This window comes from Eschrichtius robustus, chromosome 19 (assembly GCF_028021215.1).
Source record: "Eschrichtius robustus isolate mEscRob2 chromosome 19, mEscRob2.pri, whole genome shotgun sequence".
In the NCBI taxonomy this organism is placed as follows: Eukaryota; Metazoa; Chordata; class Mammalia; order Artiodactyla; family Eschrichtiidae; genus Eschrichtius; species Eschrichtius robustus.
Genome location: NC_090842.1, coordinates 52,714,005 through 52,721,539, shown reverse-complemented (window position 1 = coordinate 52,721,539; position 7,535 = coordinate 52,714,005). Strand labels below are relative to the sequence as shown.

The 7,535-nt window shown below is 54.3% G+C and overlaps 1 pseudogene; it reads right to left on the bottom strand.

Moving 5' to 3' along the window:
* Positions 1–744: 744 nt before the first annotated feature.
* LOC137752917 (beclin-1 pseudogene) lies at positions 745–3,137 on the bottom strand (annotated as a pseudogene).
* Between the last annotated feature and the right edge of the window lie 4,398 nt (positions 3,138–7,535).

The following is a 7,535-nucleotide window of genomic DNA, read 5'->3' as shown; positions in this document are numbered from 1 at the left end:
GGCAAGAGAGGAAGAGGCAAGGGCTCTGGGTCTAGGGAGCATCTTTAGGGTGGGAACAGCTTGAAAATGCTTTCGAGTCACTCTCCCTGTGCGCATGGCAAGGAGGAGGCCAGGGCTGCTGCAGGCCAATGAGTTTCTGTTGGAGAAGGAGAAAGAGGAACCGAGCCCACACTTCGTCTTGATGAAGGATGAGGGAGGGTCGTGGCCCAGCCCTGAGCAGAGCGGGAAGGGAGGCGACCTGGACCAGGCAAAGAAGGTTCAGAGCAGCACCAAGGGGTGAGATGAGGCTCCCGAAGCAGACAAAGGAGGGGAAGAGACGCAGAACGGCCACGTGACCCAGGGTGGGACTTGCAGAGAGGGCTGGTCAGAGGGCCCTGGTCCTGAACGTCCACCTCCAACGTGGACGGGGCCCTGGGGCAATGCGCGGAGGGTCTGCAGTTGGCTCAGTGGCCCCTTCTCAGGAGGGAGCTGACCTGAGTCAGGGATGCTGCTGTGACCTCAAAACCAGACTAGCTGGGGCCACAGAAGCAGAAGCCTGGCGGTCCTCACACACCATGCCTGGTCTCTGAGTCACACGTCCCCCTAGCCTTACAGTGGCAGGTCTCACGGACATAGGATGTACGTGCAGAGTCATACACACCATTGCTGAAGTGACGCAGACACTGTCCCACACAGGGACTCGTGTACAAACTGCAGAAATGCCTTACTCTATACTGACTCATCTTAGTGATAACAGTAACTCACTTTTGTTTTCCAGACTACAGCAAATCTTTTATTACACATAACAGTATGTATCCAAACAGTACCCAACACCATTTCATATCTCTAACACAGGGCACAGTGGGCATTCAGTGCTAGAACCGAGAGAGGCATGTTAAATTTCAAGCTTCTGACCACATCATATGGTGGCCAGGCAAAGCTTATATGTCATTTTCTCACGTTATCCAACATGTGGCTCATACATTTCATCATCTCGATGGAGACAAAAATTTCCATTTCATATTTTGAGTGCAGGAAGTTGAGAGAGATAAAATCCAGTGAAAACATATTGGTTTCAATTCAACTGAGGTTTAAAAAAAAAAAAGCAAACTTAAGTTAATCATTTTGAAGGGAAAGAGGAAAGGAAGGCATGGGGTTAAGACTCAAAACTATGAAAAGGGCTGGTCCCTATACAGGGGCTGCTGTAGCTCTGGAAACTATCTATCAAAGGATATTTTAAAATAAAGTGGCTTCTCTGCATTTTGTCTTTTTTGGTATTGTAAACATGTGCTGTTTGCTATCACCTGAATCTAATTTAAAACATTTTTTTTTTTTTTGCAAACAAAACAAAAAATTTAAGTCTTTTAGGCAAGTATCTTCCTAAGGAAAAAAAGGAGTTCATTTATTATAAAACTGTGAGGATACCCAAGCACGGCCCCACTTAAGATTCAACAGCATGAACTTGAGAGCTTTTGTCCGCTGTTCCTCAGAGCTGAACTGGGTTTCAGTAGAATAGGAGCCACCGCTGCCTCCTGTGTCTTCCTTCTTGCCTTTCTCCACATCCACCCTGTAAGGAAGACATAAATGGATGTCTCATCTTTTTCAGCCCCTTCTTTGAACGGCTGCACACAGCTCAGGAAAGCCCCACTGCATAGTCAAACCTGTTGTTCCAGAAAAAACGGAGCCCCCAGACCAGTATGACAGCAGCTCCTTAGATACGTCTGAGACTCCAGACTCCACAGGGAATACGCCGAAACCTCTAAAGCTTCAAACCCGCCCTCCTGGCCAGGGCACGGGTAGCCACACCGTCCAGCCCCCAGCAGCATTCACCTTGTTCCACTCCCCAGGAATATAACGCATCTGGTTTTCTACATCCTTCCAGCTGCTGTTGTTTAAATTCACTGTATTCCCTCTGATACTGAGCTGCCTCTGGATCCAGTCTCAGCCTCAGCCTGGGCATCCTTAAGATCTTCTGTCACTGTCTCACGGTTCTTTTCTTCCAGCTCCTGGTCAGCCTCTCCTCCCCCCGTGCCAGCTCCTTTAGTCCCTCTGCAGCTGCTCACTGCCACCCTCCTTCGTTCGCTCTGAGATCTCCAAACATCGTTTGCGGCTCTGACGCTCATCTTCAGTGACGCTGAGCTGAGTATCCAGCTGGCCTGAAAGAGAGTCTGTGCCTCCCGCACCCAGCGGTGAGCCGCGCCTGTCTGGCCCGATAGGATGTCAGAAAGGCCTCCAGGGACCTTCACGCTCCAGCTAATGTTCTCCCCGGGGCTGCGTCAGATGCCTCCCCATCAGAGTGAAGCTGTTGGCACTTTCTGCAGACATCATCCAGGCTGGGGGGGGGTGAATGTGTGAGAGACACCGTCCTGATGGGGTTGGATAAGGCTCCTTTCCTGAGTTAGCCCCTTCCTCCTGCATCTCTCCTGGTTTCACCTGGGCTGGGGGTAGTAATGGAGCTGTGGGCTCCTGGGTGGTGACACGGTCCAGTTTCGGGGGCTAGCTGCCGTATTGGCACACGAAGCTGACCTGCATGGTGCCGCTGGGCATCTCCAACCCCTCCATCCCTTGGCACCTGGAGCCGCCGGCCTGGTCCAGTCTACAGTCGGGCACTGTGGCTTCCCGTCGGCCCCGGAGCAAGGCGTCCTGAACTGCCGTCACCCCATCTTCAGCTACTTCCTGGTCCGCAGCTAACAGTAACACATTTTTACTGAGCATTTATTATGCACCTGTTAGTGTTCTAAGCACTTTACAATATTGACCCCTTCACTCAACCACTTACCAACATTCACCAGCACCGGAGGAGCCAGACGCTGGGCTCCTAGTGGACACAGCTGTGACCACTGCAGTCACAGGACCAGGGTCCGGTGGGGAAGACAACCCTGGGAATGCCCACGTGGCGTGTACATGCTCTTTCGGACATGCGCAGGGAGCCTCAGACAGGCCTTGGCGTCCTGAAAGAACCCACCCTGACCCCAGCCCCTCCAGCTGCTGCACCTCCGCCCGATACACTTCAAAGAGCTGGCTGCTCCTGACGCCTCTTCTTCCTTCCCTCCCCTCCTCTCTATGAGCTCTGATCTATTCTTCCCCCACTGCTGCTCTGAAACAGCTTTGTTCAAGGTCCGAACCCCCTGCGGCAGCCCCTGTCCTCTCTCAGCCCTTTTCCCCCACGGCTTCTCGGATGCCACCTTAATCCAGCCCCGCCCCCTGCCCGCCCGCCTCACCGGCACCCCTGCTCCATCCCCCTTGCTGAGGGATACAAGCGGGAACACCCCAGGGCTCAGGCCTGGGCCTCTTCTCTTTCCCGATCTCATCCTCCTTCCACATGATCTCATCCATGACCTCAAATACCTCTATAAACACATGGCTCCAAAATGTGCGTCTCCTGCCCTGACTTCTCCCCTGAGCTCCAAACTCATATGCTCCACACCGCAGGCATCTCCAAAGGGCAAAGCGGAATTTTCTATTTATGCACCCACGTGAAGCTGCCCTACCCTCCAGGAAAATGGAAAACATCCACCCAGGTGCTCAGGCCCAAAGCCAATGACGTATTCTTTTTTTCCAATCAGACCAAGTATAACAAAGTCTTTAAACATAGATGTATTTTTTTAAAGAAGAGAGGGTGGGAGGGAGAGTCAGTCCATATCAGAGCTAAATGCAGCCTTCCCCACTGGCCCCTCGCCGTGAGACACCCCCAGGCTGGGCTCCTGTGACCTTCCCTTATACTCTGTGACCCCCTCATCCACACGCGCGGCTCCTGACCCCACACGACACGCGGTGAGCAGCCTCTCTGCCTCCCGGGCTGCAGGGTACAGGGCTGCTCAGTTTGACCTCCTCCATCATGGACACAGCCCTCTGCCTCTCTGAAGACACACCTCTCTGGCAGTGGGACTCCCTCCACCCCCATGAGAACTTGTTCCCACACTGCAGGGAGCCCCTCTCCCCAGAGTCAGTGATTCTCCCATCCCCAGGGTCACAGCTGGCCCAGGCGTCGTGGGAGACTGGAGCGGGGTGTGTGAAAGGAGAGAGCTGAACCAAGCTGAGCTGGGCAACGGGAAGGGCTGGTTCGGGACAGGCTGAGACTCAAAAGGCCCCATCTGGCTGGGAGGACAGCAGCTCCTGGCTGAGACCCACACAGCTCAGGAATGTGGCCACACCAGGCCACGGACCAGGCAGAGGGCCCAGCTGAAGAGGCCTGGAAATCCTCACTAGCACTGCTGCTCAGGTGGAAGAGGGAGTTCCCAAAGCAATCTGGGGTTGAAGGAGGCTGAGTAAACATCGGGCCGGTGAAATGCCTCTCCCTGAGCTTGAGCTCCACCCTCAGTGTCTGCAAGACCAACCGTGGACAGGGCACTGATGGCCAAGGCAGAGAAGGGAGTAAGCCAGCTGGGTCACACAGGTGCCTGTGACTGGTGTGTGGCAGGTAACTTCAGAGAGGTAAGGTGGATTCTGTGGGACAGTCATGTAAACAGTGGCAGGTGTATGTGACACAGGCAGGCACACCTGCACAGCACAGGTGGAGGAGAGTGTGCACTGGTATGGGATGATGGGAGTGACAGGTGAGCAGTTAGGGACAGACAGGTGAATATGTGACAGGCACACCAACACCACGGCTGAGCGCTTCCCACCCAAGTGCCAGATGTTTCAGGGCCATAGTCCCCCCAGCCCAGGGACACTTGAGGGCCCTGATGTCCTTGGAGAGCCTCTCAGGCCCTCTCTGCCCTCCAGGGTGACCCTCCCTGCAGGACAGTAAAGGGCCCACCTGTGACACAAATGCCCGGACTTAGGGAGGGCAGCCCAGCAGGGTCCTCAGGGCCAGAGCAGGAAGATGGGAGCGGGGAGGCATCCTCCACTCCAGCTGTGCTCCCCCGGTTCTCCAGGCTCCTAGACACTTCCTGGGCTCTCTGTCTCCAGGAACCAGGGGCCTGGTGAGTGCTTGTAGCCTCAGACTAGTCTGCTACCCCAGGAGACAGTGCCACACAGAATTCCTCCCGGGATGGCTGAAGAAGAGCCTCCCTGTCTCCACCCCAGGTCATGGGGCCCCTCCCATCTCGGACCCCCCAACCCAGGCCTGCTCCCAGTGGTCACTGAGTCCCCAGAGCATGTGCACACACACCCCTCTCCCAGCCAGGTACCCACCACACCCACTCCAGGTGCATGCAGATCCCATGCCCACACACCATGCAGGGGCAAGTCCTCCAGAACTGCTGGGTGGAAGGTCACCAGCAACCTGGGCGCTGCCCCCACACCCAGATCTGTCCTCAGATCCCAACCCAAGGCCCTCCTGGAGCCCCCGCAGGCTGAGCCTACTCTTAGCCCTTTGCCCTCCTCCCAGGGGGCATCTGCTAACTACAAGACCAGCCTCAGGGATGGGAGTGAAGCTGGGAGATGGTGGTGAGCACAGCCCCACACATCACCGCACTCAACCGCTGATGGCTCCCAGGATTGGCCCACCTTGCTCTCCAGGCACCTGTGGTGTGGATTCCTATGCCCAGCCCCTCCCATAAATCACAGCCCCAACTGCCCATCCACTTCTAGCCCCTCCAGAGCAAGCTCACAGAGGCACTCAAGGGTTATCTTCAGTTCAGCAAGCTCCCATCTGTGTGTCCTGGCCAAAGAGGGGTAGGAAGCATGGACCAGGAGGGGTCAGTACTGACCAGGAGGGGTCAGTACCAACTCCTCCTACCCTATGACTATGCAGGCACCCCATGTTCAAGACCCACCTCCAAGAGCCCACCATCCCAGCCTAACATCATACACGTGCACACACACCACAGCCTTTGTCACTTACAAGAGGTGAACCTTTCCTGTTTGTGGACCAGGCCATCCAAATATTTCCAAATCACCTGGCCCTGGGGGCCCCCTGACTTGTAGGAAAAGGACCCTAGGTTCTGTTGGCTTCACTCAGTTAATCTTTCTCTCTCCCTCTTGTTCATTCCATCTCTCAATTTCTTTCTCAGTCTTTCTCTCCACCATTCTGTCTCTCAGCCTCCCTCTCAATCTCTCTTACAATGTCTCTCTCACCATCTCTCCCTCTCCCAGTCTCTCCTGATCAATCCCCCACCATCTCTGTCAAACATTCATTCTCTTTCACACACAATGTCTTTCTCAAAATCTCTCGTTAACCCTCACAATATCTAGCTCTCTCAAAGTCTCTCGCAGTCTCATGCCCCTTCTCATCTCCCTCCCAATCTCCATCTCTCCTCTCCCTCCCTTTCTCCCTCTTTCTCACCCATCTCAAACAACCTCCCCATCTCTCCCTCTCTCTCCCTCTCATACACACACACACACACACACACGAGCACGCACGGCAGGGGACCCAATACTCAAGGGTATCCACAAAGGCACACCTGTGTGTGTACTACCTGGGGCACACACTTGATGTGCAGCACGTATAGTATTTGTGTAAACCCATTCTTGGGCCTTTATCCCACCTGTGGCTCCTTCATTGGGCAACTGAGGCTGTACTTGGACTTGCAAACCAGTGAGGGAGAGGGGTCCTAAGTTGAGACTCTAAAGGCCAGGGCAGGGTCTGCCTCAGGTTACAGTACCAACCATAGGCCAGGCACTGTGGAGACAAGAGTGAACAACCCAGACAGACCCTGGCCTGGAGTGCCCACCCTCTAGTGAGGAGATGGACATGAAGAGAACTCTTCTTCTCTCAGTACATGGAAGTACAGCAGTTAACAAAAGCACAGTTAGAGGTGTCACCAGGTGTCAACATCAGGGGAGACATCCTAGGGGCAGGTGGGTTTGGCACCCAGCAGTGGAGGCTCATGGGTAATCTACCTGGCTTGAGGTCTGGCTCTCACTCTCTCTCTCTCTCTCTCTTCCTCAGTCTCAACAACCATCACGTCAGCATAATTCCTGACAATGGACTGGAAGATGCTGCTTTTGGAAAAGAGCTTAGAGATCAGGGCCCCAAATTCTGGGTGTTCGGTGAAGTGTAATAACTAGGAGCCTGGCTTATTCGTGTAGCTGAGATCGGAAAGATCTGACCAGGAATTAAAGCATCGGGCAGGGGGTGGGTCCAGGCAGACCGAACTGCATGTGCAAAGGCTCTGGGGTTAGAGGGATGGTGGCGGTCACCAGCCCTGGGAGAAGGCAATAGAGGGTCATGGAGCCCAAAGAGAAAGGGCAAAGTGTGGCCAGAGATAAAGCCACTGCCCCTCAGCGTCATGCATTCCCTTGGCTCTGACTTTTGATAAAGTTTGGCACATGAATTCAAAGGAGGCTCCATGCTGTGATGACTCAGTCCAGCTGGATGGGGGAGCATGGTAACCAGGATGGAGCAGGTGTGGAGAGTGATGGTGGTCCCCATGGCAGGAAGATCAGGGACCACCTCCACAGCAGACACAAAGAAAGAGAAAAAAGTAGAGCTGAATTTGCAACAAGGAGAAACCAAGGCCAAAGCAGCTTCGACATTGGAAGCAACCAGAAGAAAGCTTTGCAATGTAATTGGCTAGAAAGCAAAGCAGCCCAGCTCAAGAGGAAGAGAAAGCCAGAAAGAACCTCCCATTCCTGGAATTTACTGTCTCCTGCCCCACTGGGATCACCTC